Source organism: Moschus berezovskii, chromosome 1 (genome assembly GCF_049115385.1).
Source record: "Moschus berezovskii isolate FMDL1 chromosome 1, NW_MosBer_1.0, whole genome shotgun sequence".
In the NCBI taxonomy this organism is placed as follows: Eukaryota; Metazoa; Chordata; class Mammalia; order Artiodactyla; family Moschidae; genus Moschus; species Moschus berezovskii.
In genome coordinates this window covers 3531871-3556238 of record NC_142460.1, presented here as the reverse complement: position 1 = coordinate 3556238, position 24368 = coordinate 3531871, and the positions used below count along the sequence as shown (strand labels likewise).

General features: G+C 43.3%; 1 protein-coding gene across 2 annotated transcripts in view; it reads right to left on the bottom strand.

Moving 5' to 3' along the window:
• Positions 1 to 24368, bottom strand: part of PCBP3 (poly(rC) binding protein 3) — a 232573-nt gene that overhangs the window by 116148 nt on the left and 92057 nt on the right. The window lies entirely within an intron of this gene.

The window sequence follows — 24368 nt, the reverse complement described above, 5'->3', positions numbered from 1 at the left end:
CAACATTCAGAAAACAAAGATCATGGCATCTGGTCCCATCACTTCATGGGAAATAGATGGGGAAACAGTGGAAACAGTGTCAGACTTTATATTTTTGGGCTCCAAAATCACTGCGGATGCTGATTGCAGCCATGCCTTTGCCTTGGAAGGAAAGTTATGACCAACCTAGACAGCATATTAAAAAGCAGAGACATTACTTTGCCAACAAAGGTCCGTCTAGTCAAGGCTATGGTTTTTCCAGTGGTCATGTATGGATGTGAGTGTTGGACTGTGAAGAAAGCTGAGCACCGAAGAATTGATGCTTTTGAGCTGTGGTGCTGGAGAAGACTCTTGAGAGTCCCTTGGACTGCAAGGAGATCCAACCAGTCCATTCTAAAGGAGATCAATCCTGGGTGTTCATTGGAAGGACCGGTGCTAAAGTTGAAACTCCAATACTTTGGCCACCTCATGCGACAAGTTGACTCACTGGAAAAGAGTCTGATGCTGGGAGGGATTGGGGGTGGGAGGAGACGGGGATGACAGAGAATGAGATGGCTGGATGGCATCACCGACTCAATGGACATGAGTTTGAGTGAACTCCGGGTGGACAGGGAAGCCTGACGTGCTGTGATTCATGGGGTCGCAAAGAGTCGGACACGACTGAGTGACTGAACTGAACTGAACTGAACCAAAATACTGCATTGTTGGTGAAAGGACAAGTGTATAAAGCAATTAAACAGAATATAGATTCCAGAAATAGATCCACCCATATATGGTCAACTGATGAAGGAAAGACAATTAACAGAGAAAACAATAATACTTAACAAACCATGCTGAAAGAAATGTACATCCACAGGGGAAAAGAAACTATACCTGTAGCTTGCACCATATTAAAAACAAAAGAAAAATGAGAAATGGATCAGAGCAGGAGAAAGTAAAACCCAATACTATAAATTTTCCAGAAAAAAAAAATAGGAAATAATCTTTGTGACCTTGAGGAAGGCATAGAATTTTTGGCTAAGATGTAGAGCATTAACTATAAAAGAAAAACTAAACAAATTTTACTTTATCAAGACTAAACACTGCTGTTTGAAAGGCATTATTGAGAAAATAAACACTCAAGCCAAACTCTGGGAGAAAATATTTGGAAAATAAGGGTCTGATAAATGACTATTACCCAGAGTATACAACAAATCCTCACAACTCAGTGATAATAACACGATTAGTATGATTTTTTAATAAGCAAAATATTTGAACAGACATTTCACCAAAGAAGACACACAGATGGCAAATAAACATAAGAAAAACATTCAATATCCTCAGTCATCAGAAAGATGCAATTGAAAACAGAAATACCACTATACACCCACTAGAAAGAACAAAATTTTAAAAACTGACGTCAAGAGCTAACATTTCAAGAGCAAGTGCTTGTGGGGATAATAGTGCAGTAACTTAGGAGAACAACTCGGGTGTTTCTTAACAGAGTTAAACACACACACTTACTATATGACGTAGAAAAGCCCACCCCTAGGATTTACCTATGACAAACAAGGACATACATCCACATAAAGGTCTACATGAGAAAGTTTACAGCAGGTTTATTTAAGATCTCTGAAACTGTAAACCTCCAAACATTCATCAATCAGTGGATGGATTAACAAACTGTGGTACATTCATTAAATGACTCAACAACAATACGGACATATCTCAGAGGCATTATGGGTAAATGGAAAAAAAACAGACTCGAAAGCTACATACTGTGATTCCACTTACACAATATTCTATGGAAGTAAAATTGCAGATACAATAAACAGATCAGCATTTGGGGCTTGAGGTGAAGGGAGAAGGGGTAGGAAGGAATTTGAGGGTAAGGAAAATATTCTATCACAATATTATGATTGTGTTGATAACTAATATTTGCATAAGCTTGTCAAAACTCATAAAATTGTATCCCTAAAAAAGTGAATTTTATACTACATAAATTATACTTCAATAATCTTGATGTAAGGGGAGAAAAATAAGATGATTCCCATCAGGATAAGCATAAAGAAATCTAGATGACTCCTACACGAGATAAATATAAAGAAATCTATACCTAAACACACCATGGTGAAACTATATCACACCAAAGACATAGAAGATTTTTAAAGTAACCAATTTCAAAAATTCCTTGAAATGAGTATCACTTAGATTAAGACACAGCTTCTCAACAAGGGAAGCCAAAGACAGCAGAATACAATCTTTGCCAACTCCAAGAAAGTAACTTTCCACCTAGAACGTTAAGAAATACCTTTCTTATACATCTTTTAAGAATAAAGTGGAAGATAATTTTAGTGTTATTTTGAGACATTTTTGTTGCAATTGCTTTTGGCTAGGGGTAGGAACTGCTACTAACTGCTTTGTTACTGAATCTTCAGCCTCTACTAAAGCCTGAACTAGGATCAGTCAATCCTAAAGGAAATCAACCTTGAATATTCATTGGAAGGACTGATGCTGAAGCTGAAGCCTGATATTGGCCACCTGATATGAAAAGCCAACTCATTGGAAAAGACCCTGATGTTGGGAAAGACTGAGGGCAGAAGGAGAAGGGGACGACAGAGGATGAGATGGTTGGATGGCATCACCAATTCAAAGAACATGAACTTGGGCAAACTCTGGGAGATGGTGAGGGACAGGGAGGTCACAAAGAGTTGGAGACAACTTGGCGACTGAACAACAATGGGATCATGGGAAGTTCCATCTACATCTTTAGGGCACTGTGAGAAGATCCCACACTCAACAGAAAACTCATGAAGATTTTCAAGCTGCACCAAGGGAAAAATTAGAATTAAAAAATGCTGCTGGAAACTTAAAATAATTTCTAGGAGTCATAAATAGAGACACAAATTTTGGTAGATTAACACCAAAATTAAACAGCCGCAGAGAAGGAAATGAGTCAGTGAAAAAATAATCACCAAAACAAATAAATAAATAAACCCACTGGCAAGATGCCAACAAGTAAGTCAACACACTAGACTTCCAGAATTCAATGGAAAAGATTTCTTGGTCTGATATTAATTTTTTACTGGATACCTGAATATTTCTGAGATACTCCCTCTTCACTACAATAATATATATATTTACAAGGCAAAGATGTATCACTATTCCTGAACTTGGAAACAAAGCTTTTCCTAAAGAAGAGTATAGTGCATGCCAGTTTTTCCCATTAGAACTGATTTCCATTTTTGAAAGCAATCTTAGGTAAAACACCTCAGCATGACTTAATATGTTTCGAACATTAAAAATAAAACACATGATAAAAGGAAAATAAAGAAGAATGCAGTTTAAAATTGTTTTCTGGTAACATTCTCACCACGACGCAGAAGCAGCAGCAGTTAGAAGCAGCCACACCTAAAGAAGAAGAAAAGGAGAGCCAAGACGGTGAAGGGGCGTGGGGACATCTAAACGGGCAGCGCTGGTGGGAAATGAAACAGGGCAAGGTGCCATCAGATATATGCAACAACAGAGAATGAAAATAACACCTGAGGCAGGAGCGGATAACCACAGATAAGGCATTTTAAGAGTCTTCTATCATTTGGGATGTGGCTAAAGATTAACTCTCAGTTCAGTTCAGTCGCTCAGTCGTGTCTGATACTTTGCGACCCCATGTACTGCAGCACGCCAGGCCTCCCTGTACGTCACCAACTGCCGGAGTCTACCCAAACCCATGTCCATCGAGTTGACGATGCCATCCAACCATCTCATCCTCTGTCATCCCCTTCTCCTGCCCTCAATCTTTCCCGGCATCAGGGTCTTTTCAAATGAGTCAGTTCTTCACATCATGTGGCCAAAGTATTGGAGTTTCAGCTTCAACATCAGTCCTTCCAAAGAAAAAGATTAACTTTAAACACTGAAAATCAAGTACACATGGACAAACATGAAAATAAGAGAAATAAAAATTATATAAACGAAGGAGAAAACTGATGAGAAAAAATATACAAAAGGACAGAAAAAATTTAAACAAGATTTCCAAGCTATGTCCACTGGACATACACAGAGCTTACACTCAAAATGGCAAAATATGTTCTATTTTGAAGCACAAAATATTGTTCTATTTGAAGCACAATATATCAGAATATTGCTGATGCTTGCCCACATGAGCCATCCTCCATGCATGTCAAAGCTGATGAACACAGAGACCATTTGCCAACAATGAAGTGAACCAAGAAATTAAAGTATTTTAAAATATTGCATATAAACATCAATGTATATTTTAATGTAATATACTTTTTAAACTCCATGTGTTCGGATTCGAGAAACATCTCTTAATAACTTACAAGTCAAGAAAGAAGCCATAGTAGAAACATAACATCTATAAGTTAAGGATCATAAAAGTTGTATATTATCTTAATTTGTGTACTGCAACAAGCTGTACTTAGAAATGTTTAATTTTAAATTAAATTTATCAATTAAATTTATTTATAAATTAAATTTATCTATATGAAAAGAATGCCAAATATCAATGAACAAAAATACACCATAAATTAGAAGAACTGCAAAATGAACCACAAAAAGCAAAAAGAAGAAAACAAAAAGTGAAATTAATGAAAGAAAAAATAAATCTCCCATAAAAACATCAACTTACTGAAATGCTTGAAAAAATAAAAAATTAAAGTATACGAGTACTAAGATAAAATGAGTGATTTTCTCTTTAATCTGGGCTTGGGAAAAGGCTCTCTAGCTATGACTAAAATCACTGGATGTAATAAAATAAAAGATAGATTAATTGAACTTTATAAAAAATAAAAACATTTGGCATAGCAAAATTGCCATGTGAAAATATTTATGACAGATAAATGGAAAAAAATAGCTCAACATATATCACCATATTCTTCACAATATGGTGTCATAAAAGTGACAGAAAGGCTGTGAAAATGTTCTAGATTAAAGAAGACTAAAGACCCCTAAAGAAAGCTGAGTGCCAAAGAATTGATGCTTTTGAACTGTGGTGTTGGAGAAGACTCCTGAGAGTCCCTTGAACTGCAAGGAGATCCAACCAGTCCATTGTAAAGGAGATCAGTTCTGGGTGTTCACTGGAAGGATTGATGCTAAAGCTGAAACTCCAATACTTTGGCCACCTCATGCGAAGAGTTGACTCATTGGAAAAGACTGATGCTGGGAGGGATTGGGGGCAGGAGGAGAAGGGGATGACAGAGGATGAGATGGCTGCATGGCATCACCGACTCGATGAACACGAGTTTGGGTGGACTCTGGGAGTTGGTGATGGACAGGGAGGCCTGGCGTGCTGCGATTCATGGGGTCGCAAAGAGTCGGACACGACTGAGCGACTGAACTGAACTGAACTGAACTGAAAGATCCCAGACAACGAAGTGTGACACAAACTGGAGACCAGACCCTGGACCTGATGGGGACCTGAACTGGACTGGAGGGAAGCCCCACTTCAGACAGCAATGAACCAACGGAAGATACTGGATCGCAGTCTGTGGGTCAAAGCCTGGTACCTGACTCCGTAAAAGAATGTCCCACTCCTGGCAGCCCCTGTGCCCTAAACCCAAATGCTGCAGCCAGACTCCTTGAAGACCAGCATCTTAGTAGCATTCCAGGCTTGCTGTACATCCTCAAGCTTCAGACTTTGTTTCTTAACTAACTCCTTTTCAGGTTTTATATGTATTCAAATAGTTCCTATTGAAAAACAAGCAGACAATTCTCCTCTAGACCCATGTTTTCAGGGTCAGACATTTAAACAGCCATCCATCTGTTCTCTCTCCATCACTTGAAGCCGGTGACCATGGCATGCTCTGGCAGCAGTGAGCTGACGTTCCCACTCCCGCCCTGTGCTGTTGAGTCGCAACATACCCAACAGACAACTTCCATCCTCATCTTACCACACTTTCCTCCATCTCGACCTGGAAAACAGAAACAAGTTTTGCCTTGCTCTGACATCAGTTCAGTTCAGTTGCTCAGTCGTGTCCGACTCTTTGTGATCCCATCAATCACAGCACGCCAGGCCTCCCTGTCCATCACCAAATCCCGGAGTTCACTCAAACTCAAGTCCATCGAGTCGGTGATGCCATCCAGCCATCTCATTATCTGTCGTCCCCGTCTCCTCCCGCCCCCAATCCCTCCAAGCATCAGAGTCTTTTCCAGTGAGTCAACTCTTCACATGAGGTGGCCAAAGTATTGGAGTTTCAGCTTTAACATCAGTCCTTCCAATGAACACCCAGGATTGATCTCCTCTAGGATGGACTAGTTGGAACTCCTTGTAGTCCAAGGGACTCTCAAGAGTCTTCTCCAACACCACAGTTCAAAAGCATCAATTCTTCGGTGATCAGCTTTCTTCACAGTCCAACTCTCACATCCACACATTACCACTGGAAAAACCATAGCCTTGACTAGACGGACCTTGGTTGGCAAAGTAATGTCTCTGTTTTTTAATATGCTATCTAGGTTGGTCATAACTTTCCTTCCAAGGGGTAAGTGTCTTTTAATTTCATGACTGCAATCACCATCTGCAGTGATTTTGGAGCCCCCCAAAATAAAGTCTGACACTGTTTCCACTGTTTCCCCATCTATTTCCCACAAAGTGATGGGACCAGATGCCATGATTTTCGTTTTCTGAATGTTGTGCTTGAAGCCAACTTTTTCACTCTTCTCTTTCACTTTCATCAAGAGGCTTTTTAGTTCCTCTTCACTTTCTGCCATAAGGGTGGTGTCATCTGCATATCTGAGGTTGTTGATATTTCTCCCGGCAATCTTGATTCCAGCTTGTGCTTCTTCCAGCCCAGTGTTCCTCATGATGTACTCTGCAGATAAGTTAAATAAGCATGGTGACAATATATAGCCTCAACATACTCCTTTTCCTATTTGGAACCAGTCTGTTGTTCCATGTCCAGTTCTAACTGTTGCTTCCTGACCTGCATATAGGTTTCTCAAGAGGCAGGTCAGGTGGTCTAGTATTCCCATCTCTTTCAGAATTTTCCACGCATAAATCCTACCAATTTTTTCATAGGTCAGTCTCCCAAGGCAATAGAAATGAAAATAAACAAATGGAAGCAAAACTTTTTTAAAATAAACTAGTCAAACTTGTAAGTTTTTTAAAAATTTTATTTTATTGAAGGATGATTGCTTTATAGAATTTTGTTGTTTTCTGTCAAACCTCAACACGAACCAGCCTAAGGTATATTATTCCCTTTTGAACCTCCCTCCCATCTCCTGCCCCATCCTACCTCTCTAGGTTGATACAGAGCCCCTGTTTGAGTTTCTTGAGCCAGACAGCAAATTCCCATTGGCTATCTATTTTACATATGGTAATGTAAGTTTCCATGTTACACTTTCCATACATCTCACCCTCTCCTCCCCTCTTCCCATGTCCATAAGTTTATTCTCCATGTCTGTTTCTCCATCGTTGCCCTGTAAGTAAATTCTTCAGTAACAATTTTCTAGATCCTGTATATGTGCATTAGAATACAATATTTATCTTTCTCTTTCCGACTCACTTCACTCTGTATAATAGGTTCTAGGTTTATCCACCTCATCAGAACTGACTCAAATGTGTTCCTTTTTATAGCTGAGTAATATTCCATTGTGTATTATGTACAACTTTTTATTCATTCATCTGTCGATGGACATCTATGTTGCTTCCATGTTCTACCTATTGTAAATAGCTGCAATGAACAATGGGATACATGTGTCCTTTTCAACCCTGGTTTCCTCAGGGTATATGCCTAGGAGTGAGATTGCTGGGTCATATGGTGGTTTCATTCCTAGTGTTTTTAAGGAATCGCCACACTGTTCTCCATAGTGGCTGCATCAATTTACATTCCCACCAACAGTGCAAGAGTGTTCCCGTTTCTCCACACCCGCTCCAGCATTTATTGTTTGTAGACTTTTTGATGAGGGCCATTCTGAGTGTTGTGAGGTGATATCTCATTGTGATTTTGATTTGCATTTCTCTAACAATGAGCGATGTTGAACATCTTTTCATGTATTTGTTAGCCATCTGTATGCCTTCTTTGGAGAAATGTCTGTTTAGGTCTTCTTCCCACTTTTTGATTGGGTTGTTTGTATTTCTGGCATTGAGTTGTATAAGCTGCTTGTATATTTTGGAAATTAATCCTTTATTAGTTGTTTCATTTGCTATTATTTTCTCCCATTCTGAGGGTTGTCATTTCACCTTGCTTATAGTTTCTTTTTGCTGTGCAAAAGCTTTTAAGTTTAATCAGGTCTCACTTGTTTACTTTTGTTTTTATTTCTGTTATTCTTGGAGGTGGGTCATAGAGGATCTTGCTTTGATTTATGTCATCAAGTGTTCTGCCTATGTTTTTCTCTAAGAGTTTTTATAGTTTTTGGTCTTACATTGAGGTCTTTAATCCATTTTGAGTTTATCTTTGTGTATGGTGTTAGGAAGTGTTCTAATTTCATTCTTTTACATGTAGCTGCCCAGTTTTACCAGCATCATTTATTGAAGAGGCTGTCTTTGCCCCATTGTATATTCTTGCCTCCTTTGTCAAAAATAACAGGTACCCATAGGTGCATGGGTTTATTTCTGGGCTTTCTATCTTGCTCCATTGATTTGTATTTCTGTTTTTGTGCCAGTACCATACTGTCTCAATGACTGTAGCTTTGTAGTATAATCTGAAGTCAGGAAGGTTGATTCTTCCAGCTCCATTCTTCTTTCTCAAGACTGCTTTGGCTATTCGGGGTCTTTTGCAGTTCCATATGAATTGTGATGGACAAGGAAATGGCAACCCACTCCAGTATTCTTGCCTAGAGAATCCTGTGAACTGAGAAGCCTAGTGGGCTGCCATCTATGGGGTCACACAGAGCCCATTTTCTTCTTCTTGGAGAAGAAAATGGCAGCTCACTCCTGTATTCTTACCTGGAGGATCCCAGGGGCAGAGGAGCCTGGTGGGCTGTCATCTATGGGGTAGCACAGAGTCGGACATGACTGAAGTGATTTAGCAGCAGCAGCAGCGTGAATTGTGAAATTTTTTATTCTAGTTCTGTGAAAAATGCCATTGGTAATTTGATAGGTATCACATTGAATCTGTAGATTTCATTTGGCAGTACAGTCATTTTCACAATATTGATTCTTCCTACCCAGGAACATGGAATATCTCTCCATCTGTTTATGTCATCTTTGATTTCTTTCATTAATGTCTTATAATTTTCTGTGTACAGTTATTTTGTCTCCTTAGGTAAGTTTATTCCTAGATATTTAATTCTTTTTGTTGCAATGGTGAATGGGATTGATTCCTTAATTTCGCTTTCTGATTTTTCATTATTAGTATATAGAAATGCAAGTGATTTCCATGTATTGATTTTGTATCCTGCAACTTTGCTAAATTCACTGATTAGCTCTAGTAATTTTCTGATACCATCTTTAGGGTTTTCCATGTACAGTATCATGTCATCCACAAACAGTGAGAGCTTTACTTCTTCTTTTCCAATCTGGATTCCTTTTATTTCTTTTCATTCACTGATTGCTGTAGCTAGGACTTCCAGAACTATGTTGAATAATAAAGGTGAAAATGGACACCCTGGTCTTGTTCCTGATCTTAGGGGGAATGCTTTCAGTTTTTCACCATTTAGAATAATGTTTGCTATAGGCTTATCATAAACGGCTTTTACTGTGTTGAGGTAGGTTCCTTCTATGCCCATTTTTTGAAGAGTTTTAATCATAAATGGGTGCTGAATTTTGTCAAAGGCTTTTTCTGCATCTATTGAGATTATCATGTAGTTTTAATCTTTCAGTTTGTCAATATGGTGTATCACATTGATTGATTTGTGTATATTGAAGAATCCTTGCATCCTTGGAATAAACCCAACTTGATCATGGTGTATGAGCTTTTCGGTGTGTTGCTAAATTCTGTTTGCTAAAATTTTGTTGAGGATTTTTGCATCTATGTTCATCAGTGATATTGGCCTGTCAGTCAGTCACATGCTCAGTCGTGTCCAACTCTTCGCGACTCCATGAACTGCAGCACGCCAGGCCTCCCCGTCCATCACCAACTCCCGGAGTCCACCCAAACCCATGTCCATTGAGTTGGTGTTGCCATCCAACCATCTCATCCTCTGGCATCCCCTCCTCCTCCTGCCCTCAATCTTTCCCAGCATCAGGGTCTTTTCCAATGAGTCAGCTCTTCACATCAGGTGGCCAAAGCATTGGAGTTTCAACTTCAACATCAGTCCTTCCAATGAACACCCAGGACTGATCTCTATTAGAATGGACTGGTTGGATCTCCTTGCAGCCCAAGGGATTCTCAAGAGTCTTCTCCAACACCACAGTTCAAAAGCATCAATTCTTCGGCACTCAGCTTTCTTTATAATCCAACTCTCACATCCATACATGACCACTGGAGAGACCACAGCCTTGACTAGATGGACCTTTGTTGACAAAGTAATGTCTCTGCTTTTTAATATGCTGTCTAGGTTGGTCATAACTTTCCTTCCAAGGAGTAGGCGTCTAATTTCATGGCTGCAATCACCATCTGCAGTGATTTTGGAGCCCAAAAAAATAAAGTCAGCCACTGTTTCCCCATCTGTTTGTCATGAAGTGATGGGACTGGATGCCATGATCTTAGTTTTCTGAACTATTGGCCTGTAGTTTTCTTTTTTGTGTTGTCTTTGTCTGATTTTGATATCAGGATGATGGCGGCCTCATAGAATGAGTTTGGAAGTGTTCCTTCCTTTGCACTTTTTAAAAAGAGTTTTAGAAGGATAAAAATTAGCTCTTCTCTAAATGTTTGATAGAATTCTCCTGTGAAGCCATCTGGTTCTGGGCTTTTGTTTTTGAGAGATTTTTTATCACAGCTTCAATTTCAGTGCTTGTAATTGGGTTGTTCATAATTTCTATTTCTTCCTGGTTCAGTCTTGGAAGATTGAACTTTTCTAACAATCTGTCCATTTCTTCTAGGTTATCCATTTTATTGGCATACAGTTGCTCCTAATAGTCTTTTATAATCTTTTGTATTTCTGCATTGTCTGTTGTAACCTCTCTTTTTTCATTTCTAATTTTGTTGATTTGATTCTTCTCTTTCTTTCTTGATGAGTCTGGCTAAAGGTTTGTCAATTTTGTTTATCTTCTCAAGAACCAGCTTTTAGTTTTATTTATCTTTACTATTGTTTCTTTCATTTCTTTTTCATTTTATTTCTGCTTAGATCTTTATGATTTCTTTCCATCTACTAATTTTGGGGTTATATTGTTCTTCTTTTTCCAGTTTTATTAGGTGTAAAGTTAGGTTGTCTATTCGATGTTTTTCTTATTTCTTGAGGTAGAATTGTATTGCTATAAACTTCCCTCTTAGGACTGCTTTTGCTGCATCCCATAGGTTTTGATTTGTCATGTTTTCATTGACATTTGTTTCTAGAATTTTTTTGATTTCTCTTTTGATTTCTTCAGTAACTTGTTGGTTGTTTAGAAATGTGGTGCTTAATCTCCATGTGTTTCTGTTTCTTAACATTTTTTCCTTGTATTTGATATCTAGTCTCATAGAACTATGATCAGAGAAGATGCTTGATATGATTTCAATTTTCTTCAATTTCCTGAGGTTTGATTTGTGACCCAAGATGTGGTCTATCCTGGAGAATGTCCCATGTGCACTTAAGAAGAAGATGTATTCTTCTGCATTTGGATGGAATGTCTTGAAGCTATATCAATGAGATCCATCTCATTTAATGTATCATTTAAGACTTGTGCTTCCTTATTAATTTTCTGTTTTGATGATCTGTCCATTGGTGTGAGTGAGGTGTTAAAGTCTCCTACTATTATTGTGTTACTGTCAATTTCTTCTTGTATGTCTGTTAGTGTTTGTCTTATGTATTGAGGTGTTCCTATGATGCTTTTGAACTGTGATGTTGGAGAAGACTCTTGAGAGTCCCTTGTACTGCAAGGAGATCCAACCAGTCCATTCTAAAGGAGATCAATCCTGGGTGTTCATTGGAAGGACTGATGCTAAAGCTGAAACTCCAATACTTTGGCCACCTCATGCGACGAGTTGACTCACTGGAAAAGACTCTGATGCTAGGAAAGGTTTGGGGCGGGAGGAGAAGGGGATGACCGAGAATGAGATGGCTGGATGGCATCACTGACTCTGTGGACATGAGTTTGAGTGAACTCCGGGAGTTGGTGATGGACAGGGAGGCCTGGCGTGCTGTGATTCATGGGGTCGTGGAGAGTCGGACATGACTGAGCGAGTGAACTGAACTGATGTTGGCTGCATGAAGTGAAGTGAAATGAAGTTGCTCAGTTGTGTCCAACTCTTTGCGACCCCGTGGACTGTAGCCCACCACACTCCTCTGTCCATGGGATTTTCCAGGCAAGAGTACTGTAGTGGGTTGCCATTTCCTTCTCCAGAGGATCTTCCCGACCCAGGGATCGAACCCAGGTCTCCCGCAATAGATGTTTACAATTGTTATGTCTTCCTCTTGGATTGACCCCTTGATCATTATGTAATGTCCTTCCTTATCTCTTGTAATTTTCTTTATTTTAAGGTCTATGTTGTCTGATATAAGGATTGCTACTCCAGCTTTCTTTTGCTTCCCATTTGCATGGAATATATTTTTCCATCCTCTCACTTTCAGTCTATATGTGTCTTGAGGTCTGAAGTGGGTTTCTTGTAGACAGCATATACATGGGTCTTTTTTTTTTTTATCCATTCAGCCAGTCTGTGTCTTTTGGTTGGAGCATTTAATCCATTTACATTTAAGGTAAGCTGCTAAGTCACTTCAGTCGTGTCCGACTCTGTGCGACCCCATAGACGGCAGCCCACCAGGCTCCCCCACCCCTGGGATTCTCCAGGCAAGAAATTATTGATATGTATGTTCCTATTGCCATTTTCTTAATTGTTTGGGGTTGATTTTGTAGATCTTTTTTTGTCTCTTGTACTTCTTGACTATATAAGTCCTTTTAACATTTGTTGTAAAGTTGGTTTGGTGGTACTGAATTCTCTTAACTTTTGCTTGTCTGAAAGCTTTTTATTTCTCCATCAATTTTGAATGAGATCCTTGCTGGGTTCAGTAATCTTGGTTGTAGATTTTTCCCTTTCAGTACTTTAAATATATCCTGCCATTCCCTTCTTGCCTGCAGCGTTTCTGCTGAAAGATCAGCTGTTAAGTGTATGGGGTTTCCCTTGTATGTTACTTATCGTTTCTCCCTTGCTGCTTTTAATATTCTTGCTCTGTCTTTAGTCTTTGTTAGTTTGATTAGTGTGTGCCTTGGCATGTTTCTCCTTGGGTTTATCCTGTATGGGACTCTTTGTGCCTCTTGGATTTGATTAAATATTTCCTTTTCCATGTTGGGTAAATTTTCAACTATAATCTCTTCAAAAATTTTCTCATACCCTTTTTCTCTTCTTCTTCTGGGATCCCTATAATTTAAATATTAGTGCATTTGATATTGTCCCAGTGTTCTCTTAGACTATTCTGAGTTCTTATTATTCTTTTTATTTTATTCTGCTCTTCAGAAGTTATTTCCACTACTTTATCTTCCAGCTCACTGATTCGTTCTTCTGCTTCAGATATTCTGCTACTGATTCCTTCTAGAGTATTTCTAATTCCAGTAATTGTGTTGTTTGTCTCTGCATATTTATTCTTTAATTCTTCTAGGTATTTGTTAACTGATTATTGCATTTTTTCCATTTTGCTTTCAAGGTTTTTGATCATCTTTACTATCATTATTCTTAATTCTTTTTCAGGTAGTTTGCCTATTTCCTCTTCATTTATTTGGACTTCTGTGTTTCTAGTTTGTTCCTTCATTTGTGTAGTGTTTCTCTGCCTTTTCATTATCTTTTTTTAAACTTATTGTGTTTGAGGTCTCTTTTTCCCAGACTTCAAGGTTGAATTCTTTCTTCCTTTTGGTTTCTGCCTCTAAGGTTGGTCCAGTGGTTTGTGTAAGCTTCTTATAGGGTGAGATCTGTGCTGAGTTTTTGTTTGTTTGTTTCTCCTCTGATAAGCAAGGCTGAGTGAGGTGGCAATCCTGTCTGCTGATGATTGGTTTGTATTTTTGTTTTGTTTGCTGTTTAGATGAGGTGTCCTGCACAGGGTGCTGGGTGGTTGGGTGATGCCAGGTCTTGTATTCCAGTGTTTCCTTTGCAGGAGTTCTATTTGATACCCCCTAGGGTTAGTTCTCTGGTAGTCTAGGATCTTGGTGTCAGTGCTCCCACTCCAAAGTCTCAGGGCTTGATCTCAAGTTTTATGTGGGTCTACATGTTCTTTTCTGCTGGTCAGGTACTCCTGTCTGCTCTCAGCTGGTATTTTGCATGCACCTGGCAGGCTACAGTCCATGGAGTTGCAAAGAGTCGGACACGACTTCACTTTCACTTTCTGTGTCTGAAGGTGTATTCCTGATGGAGAGAGATGTAATCCACATCCACCTACTCCTCTGCCATCTTGTTCTCCCTCTGAATTAAACAATTTTTATCACGGAGAATAGAGAAAGCATTTGTATGAAGATTTGGCAGTTCAAACTTTTTCCAAATGGAGCTGATAGAGAAAGCTTTTTCTTCTTATAAACCATGGACTCCACTACACGGAAGAGCCTTGCTGGCATGGCCAAGCAGCTAGGCCTGCAGCTCCTTCAGTTCCCACCATATCTTACTTCAGCCTCTCCAAGTGCTGGGCCTCTCCGTATACTTCACTTGATGAGTTCAGATACAAAAATGATCAGATAGCTAATGAAGTGTCATGAGCAAAGTGAAACAAGAAAAGATCACTTAAAGTATTTAAATGATGATCCAAATTTAAAGTGATCTCAGGATGCAGTTTCGCGGTGTCCATACAGTCTGTTCCTTGCTGAGGACCAAAGGCAACCACCATCTGCTCCTGCCAGCTGAAGCAAGCCTGTGACGCGAACAGCAGCTCTACCCTCCTCCAAACGTATAAGCTTTTGCACAGCAAAGGGAACCAAAAATAAAACTAAAAGACAACCTATGGACTGGAAGCAAATATTTGCAAACATGCAACCATCAAGAGCTTAAATTCTAATACACAAACAGCTCACACAATTCAACAACAAAAAACAAATGACTCAATCAAAAAATGAGCAGAAGACTTAGAGACAATTTTCCAAAGAAGAAATAAAAGTGGCCAATAGGCACATAAAAAGATGCTGAATACCTCTAATTATTACAGAAATGCAAATCAAAACTACGAGGTACCACCTAACACCAGTCAAAATGGCCATCATTAAGAACTCTACAAATAACAAATGCTGGAGAGGATGTGGAAGAAACAGAATGCTCCTACACTGTTGGTGGAAATTTAAGTTGGTACAGTGTACCAACTATGGAAAACAGTGTGGAGGTTCCTCAGAAAACTAAAAATAGAGTTACCATATGATCCAGCAATCCCACTCCTGGGCATATATCCAGACAAAACTCTGATTCAAAAAGATACATGCACCCCTACATTCAAAGCAGTACAACAGCCAAGACAGGGAAACAACCTGGATGTCCATCAACAGATAAACAGATAAAGAAGATGTACATATAAACAATGGAATATTACTCAGCCATACAAAGAACTAAATTCTGTCATTAGAAGCAACATGAATGCAACTAGAGATTGTTATACTGACTGAATTAAGTCAGAAAGAAAAGCACAAATACCATATGATATAATTTGTATGTGGAATATAAAACATGACACAAATGAACCTATCTATGAAACAGAAAGATTTGTGGACACGGAGAAAAGACTTGTGGCTGTCAAGGGAGGTGATGGAGGGATGGAGTGTGAGGTAGGGTTAGCAGATTATAAGCTATTGTATATATAGGATGGTTAAACAACCAGGTCCTACTGTAGAGCACAGAGAACTGTACTCAATATCTTGTGATAAACCACAATGGAAAAGAATATTTAAAGTGTATGTTTTAAATGTATATATATGACTGAATCATGTTGCTGTACAGCAGAAATTAGCACAAATTGTAAATCAACTATAATTTTTTTAAAAACTTCAACTTCACTGATAAAGGAAAAAACAAAAAAGAAACATGTTTTGTGCCAGTGTACAGTGTTACCTTGGGCTTTAACAGGCACTCTAAAACTACTGGTGAAAATGGAAAATGGCCCAGTTTCCTGGAAGGTAACTTGGCCATAAGACTTGAAGTCTGAATTCCTAGGACTTAATAGTGGTGAAGTGAAGGGTTCCAGGAGTTCTGAAAAGGGAGCTCTGGACTCTGCTCTGGTGTTGATGTCAGTGTCCTCACTGGAAACAGGATACTCAGAGGCCTTGGAGAACTGTGGAGACCCAGTGAGGAGCTTCTCCTGGAACACAGCAAGCGCTGTGACCGTCTTCTCATGTGGTCATATACGTACCCCTGGAAATACCCCAACACCCCTGCCCTCTCTATGGAAGCCTGAGCAGCTGAATCTCTATCTCTGGGACTGGGCAGGACAGATAAGGAGATCCCATCTCACAGATGGAAAAACAGCATAGATGGGCAAAGACCTGGCAAAGTGCCAAGATCACGGGGCAATCCAGGAGAAGGGCTGGAAGAAAACCAGATCCCCAGGCTGACTCCACCAGCCCAGGCAGGCTCCTAGTGGAAGGTTCTCTTTCCATAATTTACACCCCATTGGCTAAATGAATACCAGGGATGATGAGAGGAGCCGACTGCCGGGCACCCTGGAACAGCTGTGCTCTGGCCAGTCGGTCTGGCCTGAGGCCCCAGCTCTGCACAGACAGACGGCCCACAGGGGCTCGGGGGTGCTGAGGTCTCTCATGACCGGCGTGCTGTGTGCAGAGCCAGAGACAGGAGTGCAAAATCCAGCAGGTGGACCCAACTACAGGGTGAACAAACTGCCCAGTGATAAGTTTAGGCCCTGAAAGACTGAAATGGCCAGAGCTCTTGGAAAAGGTGAAAGCCCTCACTGAAAACCTCTTTCCAGCTTGGTGTAACTGGAGCTCACCAATGCTCATGTCCAAAGAGAAGACAAAGTGCCTGGGAGTGTGAAGGGCATACTTAATGGTATAACCCCTAAGTGCCACGGGAATTTCAGAGGAAGAATACGGGGCCCTGAGTAAGCAGAGTGAGTGTGTTTAACCAGAGAGATAGAAGCACCCTTGGCCCCTATGACTGTGCAGGGCACTCCCCAGGGCAGAAAACACCAGGCCAACCCAGCAGGGGCTAAAGTGGGGAGCAGCCCTCCACACCTGGGCACAACAGACCCACTCTCGCCGGACTGCAGGTGAAGCTGCGGGTGTGCACTGCATGCGCAGGACGCAGACAGGCTGGCTTCTGCTTGTCTGAGATGTACCTGGGGGCAAGTAATCCTTTAGCCATGCATGCCATCCCTGGCCAGCCACACAGCTCCAGATCCACTGCTGTCTCTACGGGGCCACCAGATGGCCCAGCCACGAGGCAGGCAGCGGGGGGAAGAAGGCGTGAGTCCTCTCCTGGACAGGCTTCAGCCCCTTCATGCCAGGCTGTTCTGGGGCGACAGCACTCGCCAGAGGGACCCAGAGTGAACACACACCAAGGGAAGAGAAAGGAAAGCCGAGAACAGGAAGGAGGGAGGAAATGGGTGCCTTGAGGCCTCCGCAGGATCAGAGGGCAGCACCGAGGCCCTTCGTTTCCGTCAGTGCTCAGGAGAGCAGCCGGGCCTGTGAGGCATCCTCGGGATGAAGGGCGCGTCAGAACCTCAGGAGATGGGGGAGGGGGCCAGGCCCATATGGGCTGCACTCCTTCCTGCCCTCTCAGAGCAGGAGGCATGGCTGCATGGGGCTGGGGTAATGCACCACACCCTAGCACACACCTGCCCAGGTACTGCCCCTGCGACACAGCAATCCTCACACCACTGCAGAAATGTACTTGATTCCTATGAACACTGCTGGTGTTCAGAGGTCCTGTGGACTGTGACAGTGGGTGTAAGTCAGGCTTCTGGTCCCTAAAAGCAGTTGCCCGCCCTCCATCTCAACACTTCTCCTTCCCATCAGCTGACTCAGTGCAGCTAAAGGTCAAGACAACAGAGCCAGGTAGGATCACACAGAGTGACAGGCCACCCAGAGTGCGGAGTGGGCATGGTCTCTGGGCAGGGGGTCTCGTGGAGCCTAGCCCACCCATCCCAGACCTGTTACAGCCAAGGGAATTGACTTTGACTAAATCTGGTCAAAGCCATCATGTTTGGGAAAAGGGTGGCAGAGGATGAGATGGTTGGATGGCATCACCGACTCAATGGACATGAACTTGGGCAAACTCTAGGAGATGGTGAAGGACAGGGAGGCCTGGAGTGTTGCAGTTTGTGAAGTGGCCAAGAGTTGGACACAACTTAGCGACTGAACAACAACAACACCGTGTTTGGGGTACTCTGTGTTCCAGCAGAGTCCTGTCCCCGTGGGCTCGGCTGCTGTTCTCCATAATTGCCATTCTGCGTGGAGCCCCTCAGGATGGAGCCTGTATTCCTAAAGCCTGGGGCCTTTCTCCCTTGGGTACAACACAGAAACTTACAGAGCACGCCACCCTGGCTCTGGCCCTGATCCTAACCCTCACACTAACCTCTACAGTAACTACTGCTCACACAACCCCAATCCTTTAACCTTAGCTCCAGCCCTAACCTTATTGTGTGTGTTAGTTGCTCAGTCGTGTCTGACTCTTTGCAACCCTTCGGACTGTAGCCTGCCATGCTTCTCTGTCCATGGAATTCTCCAGGCAAGAACACTGGAGTGGATTGTCATTCCCTTCTCCAGAGGAACTTCCCAACCCAGGGATCAAACCCTGGTCTCCTGTATTGCAGGCAGGTTCTTTACCATTTGACCTATACGGAAGTCCTAACCTTATTACTAACCCTCATTCTTGCCCAAATAAGATACTGAAAAGGTATTACATCTGGGGAGAGATTAAAAAGTATCAGTAAGACCTAACAGATTTATTCCAACAATCAACACTTGGAATTTCATTGATGTAATTCTCTTTATTAAGAGATAAAAGGAGACAATCCTATGACTTTCTTAATGGCAGCAATGAACATTCAGTAAAACGTAACTTTTATTTTTTATTTAAAAAAAAATTTAATAGAAGAGCAACAGAAGGAAACGTGTGTAACTTGATGAACACCATGTACCGGACAGCCAGCTGCCACAAGCACACTTCACAGTGAAGGAGCATTCGGGTCAAGTTAGGAATGAGTCAAAACTCAGCTGAAAAACCCACTGCAAGTAAAAGCATGGCTGTGTACAAATACAGAAAAACTGATAGCTTTCCTATACATTATTAAATATTAGAGGATTGTAATAGGAAAATTCCAATTCCAATAAGTAGATAACATAAGTCAGGAAAAAGCTCAAAAGAGAAAACATACAGCAAAAATGCTATAAAATATAACTGAAAGCTAATTAGGGAATCAATGAAGAAACAGAGTATCTTCCTCTTTTAGAAGCTGAATATTGCTAAAAGTTCATCTAGAAATTGAGTAGCCAAGAATAATCAAAATAAATATACCATGAAACTAAATTAAACCAGTGTACTGGCTTCCCTGGTGGCTCAGCAGTAGAGAATCCACCTGCCAATACAGGCAATGTGGGTTCTATCCCTGGGTCAGGAATATCCCCTGGCAAAGGAAATGGCAACCCATTCCAGTATTCCTGCCTGGGAAGTCCCATGGACAGAGGAGCCTGGCAGGCTACAGTCCATGGGGTCACAAAAGAATCAGACACGACTTAGCAATTAAACAACTGGCACAAGAACAAACAGATCAATCAGAGAATTCTGAAATAGATACTAGTAGATGCAATATTTTCATATAGGACAAAAGTAGCCAAACAAACCATTGGGAAAATGACGTAATTTTCAACAAATAGTGTTTTCAACATTTGCAAGCAACTTAACTGTTCAATATTTGTAAGCAAATTATACATTCACCTAATAACATAACTTTGGCCACGTGATACAAAGAGCCAACTCATTGGAAAAGATCCTGATGCTGGGAAAGATTGAGGGCAGGAGGAGGAGGAGACAACAGAGGACGAGATGGTTGGATGGCATCACCGACTCAATGGACCTGAGTTTGAGCAAACTCTGGGAGATGGTGAAGGACAGGGAAGCCTGGCGTGCTGCAGTCCATGGGGTTACAAAGAGTCAGACATGACTGAGCAACTGAACAACAAATACCATATATTAAATATCAAGTAGACAGCACATGTCAAAGCAAAAAGTAAAAGCAGAAAGGAAAACACAAGTGACTACCCACACTTCAGGCTGGGAAAGGATTTTCCTAATGCAAACACCATAGAAGATGACGTCACAGAGTAGCATAATGATAGACAGCACCAAACGGCCAACATCTGATTAAAAGGTGAATGGCTCCAGGGAAAACAAAAGCCTGGAACGTGAAAGCTGAATGTCCTCAGTGCACAAGGATGCTCACACTTGAGGAGGGCCACATGCTCTAGAGGAGAGACTCAGCTGCTTGTACTGGGTGTGTTTCTGCTTTGGGAGATGCATAAAGCCCAGGGTTTTCAGGGGCTGGGAGCCCAGGCACTCAGGCTGCTGTGATTCACCAACTGAGAGCAACTGGGCAGTCGCACATTACACCCCTTCTAAAATGTCTGTCTCTTCTGACCCAGGTTGCACAGGGACTAACCCCACCATAGTGCCTTGGGAAGGGGGGCCGACTGACGCACAAGGATGTCCGCCTCATGACTACTGGCTCTAGTAACGGATCTGCAAACAGTCCAAACACACTGAACAGAAAGGGAGTGATTTAACAAAATAACACCTATGTCCCTATAGTGGAAACTGCACAACTTTTTAAAAATAACATTTTCAAATGGTAACTTGGAACATATTGTGGTACACCACTCCGTTTGAAAGCAGGGCACAGAAATGTGCATGCCGCTTAATCCCAGAGGCGAAGCCTGGAGTGAAATAGAGCAAACTGTCTCAGTAGAGGCTCAGCCCCCGCAGCCCCTGAGCACCGCCATTAGCAGGGTCCCCTCTGAGCACCAAGATGCTGTGACAGTCATGTGTGGGGGCAAGGGGGGAGGAGGCGGTGACATACAACAAATATGCAAAACAGATAGGGCACGGGGTCCTGGAACCTTTGAAAGAATACAACATAAGAAGCTGCAGTGCTCAGCTCCCCAAGGAGAAAGATTTTCCACCAGATTCGGTGAGGCAGAGGCCACATGATGGAACAGAGACGCAGCCCCGCTGGGAGGGCCAGATGGCCGTGGCGCTTGGCCCCAGCAGAAGCAGAGGCTGAATCGGGTAGAAGGTTGTTTTCATTGTTTGTGTGTGTGTGTGTATGAAATAGTATTTGCGGTACAACCCTTTACGTTTTATTTTTAACAAAATTACAAATGTACCTAGTTTCGAAAGTTAGAGTTCCACAGAGCTGAAGGTGACAGTGTCGCCTGCTGTCTCCCCACCCCGGCCCCATAGGCTCTTGCTCTTTTATCTTTTACCCTCTTGCTATTTCTCTCCCCAGTTCTAACGATCAGTTTGTATGGCTCTTCTTGACTCCAGGATCTTGTGTGTCATCCACTAGCTGCCTCCACCCCTCCCTTTCCCCCATCCCTCTAAGTATTACACCTCCATCCACTATCCAGCAGGGACCACAGGCGGTTCACTCCTCACACTGCACCTCCCTCCTGTACATGCGAGTCCTGGAGTAAAGGACGGCCTCCCATAATTTTCTGTGTATTTATTGTTGATTCACCTCCAGATTCTTGCCAAGGATCCGTGGCCATCCGACCCCTCAGACACAGCAGGGAACAGCCCACCAGCTCCTCCGGGAGCCCCATCTTCCTGCTCCTCCAGCCGAATGGCAGAGCCCTAAGGTGTCCCCTTACATACACACACACATATAGTCGCTAAGTCATGTCCAATTCTAGCGACCCCATGGACTGTATCCCGCCAGGCTCCTCTGTCCATCGGATTCTCCAGGCAAGAATACTGGAGTGGGTTGCCATTTCCTTCTCCAGAGGATCTTCCCCACCCAGGGATCAAACCTGAGTCTCCTGCATTGCAGGCAGATTCTTTACCTCTTTACCGACTGAGCTATAAGAGAAGTCCTGCCTGCTCCCAAAAGCCCACCCCAGGTTCCTGCTGTTCTGGGGGCCAACAGAACAGGGACTGGGGTCACCGGCTCCATAACCCACTTGAGTGTGGCCATACTTCCCGCTTGGGACCCTCTGTTCTGCATGCCCCTGGCCACTGCTCCACCCTCCAGTCTTCAGCCAGGATGGGAAAGGGGTGAGTCCCGTTGTGGAAGGGGCCGAGTCTTAAACAGCAGTCTTAAACAGCCTGCTTCTTAAACAGGCTTTCCACCGTCTTCCTATTTCTGCTTTTCTCCCTGGATTACCAGGATCCATCATCAGCTGAGGCTGAAAGCTGATGAGAAGAGAAAGCCAAAGAAGAAAGGTTGGAGGCGCAATAAGAGCCTCAGATAAAAGCAAACCTTCTAGGGGTCAGGGCGGGGAGAGGTCCTTGATCAGTCTTCAGGGCCGTGTGGTCCCTGGAAGCAGCAGGACAGAGGCTGGACAGGAAGGACCGGGTGTCTGTGTACAGGGCTGCCCCGTGAACCAGAGGCTGAAGGCGGAGGGGTCACCAAGAAGGACATGGAGTGGGGGGAGGCCCTGATGGAGGCAGGGCTCTGTCTGCATTCACGGTTGGTGAGTTTTAAAGCTTTTTTCCATATTTTCCAGTTGTGTAGTGAAGGTGGTCAATTTAATGCGGGGAGGGGGGCGGGGGCGAGTTTGAAAGCAAATAATCATTTTCAGTGTCATGAAGAATAAAAGATTAGAGTGAATAAAACGTCACCAAACGTTCGTGGTCATGATTCCTTAATTCCCTGATCCTAGAGCGGTCGATGGCCCAGTCTCCAGCCTGGCGGGGAGCCAAGTGCCTGCGGAACAAAGCGGGTCAGGGGCCCAGCGGGGACTGAGCACAAGCGCACGGAGACGGAGAAAGGCCCATCTGCAGCTCCTCCAGGGCACTAGTTCTCGGAAGACGTGCAAATGGAAAATCGCGTTCTTCCTGGGCCACCGTCCCCTGGGAAACATCCGGGGCAGATGAGCTCCGTTCTGGCTCGTTAGTCCCCTGGATCCCACAGAAGACGCAGGCGGCTTCACCAGAGACAGACATATCTGTTCCAAACAGCTCAGAGCTCCTAACGGCTCCCTCCCCACCCGCAGAAGAGGGACAGGTGCCCTATAAAAAGCCTGCGCCTTGCCTGAGCCAAGCCTCAGGGAAGCCCCAGAACAAGCCACAGTCCCTGGAGCCACCGTCCTGCCGGGGTGGTGGAGTCCTCAGCGCCCACACTCGGCTCGCGGGCTGTGCACACGCGGACGGGGTGGTGCCTGGCCCACTCGCCCCACCCAAGCATGCTAGTGTGTCCAGAACTGGCGGCCGGATCTGAACCCACGTTTCCTGCCTGCCGGGGGAGATATGTGGGCAACAGCAAAGTCCGGGGGAGAAAGGCCCAGCACACACAGGGTGCTGTTTATATGCCTGAGTTCCAGAAGCTTTCCTTGGAGATTTCTGTGAAAATTAGATCCAGATTTGCACAGTTACAAAGTTGGTCCCATGCCAGCAGGGATCTGGATGTCCTTTAAGAACCAGGTATTATAACAGCTTTAGTATGAAACAATTCAACACACAGAGGAAAAAAGACCACCCAGCTCGCTGCTCCCACGCTCAGCCGCTGGGCAGTGAGAAAGGACAGAGATGTGTCTGCCCCGCCCTGGTCCCCGGCCCCGCCCTGGTCCCCGGCCCCGCCCTGGTCCCCGGCCCCGCCCTGGTCCCCGGCCCCGCCCCTTCACGCCGGGAGCCCTTCCCCCTCCACCACCCACAGGGCCGGCTCTGATGCCTCTTCCAAGGCTCTGCTCAGATGCTCCTTCCCAGGGCTATTCTGACCACCCATCAGTGCCTCCAGACCCCAGTTTTTCTCTGTTCGTCCCCAGCAAGCGTCACCACCCGGCACACTTATTACTCGTATGTTTTATAGGCCCCACGAGAATGTAATAAAGAAGGTTATGATTCCAGAAGCATGCCCAGCCCATCATAAGGATTCTGTCAGTATTTGCTGAACAAATGCATCAAGGTCTTTGCTCAAGCAATCTGTAACCTAAGAACTTTTCTCCTCAAATATTGTTCACCTGGTTACCCACCAGCCCAAAGCCCCCGTGTGCATGTGCTCTCTGACTCCTTGCCCCTGTCTCTCATATCTCTCGAGGCGGCTGCTGGTGGCAGGCCCTGGAAGGTCACAGTGGTGCTCTAGTGCTCTCTGAGTGGGATTGGGTGAGCTCAGGACCACTCGGAGCTGTGGTGAAGGTCACTGAGAAGGGCAGAGCCCACATTCTGTTATCAAGGCAGCTCCCAGTTATCCTGCCATCGCTGGATATGAATGGATGTGAGCTCATGAGGTCAGAGGCCTCACCTCAGAGCCCC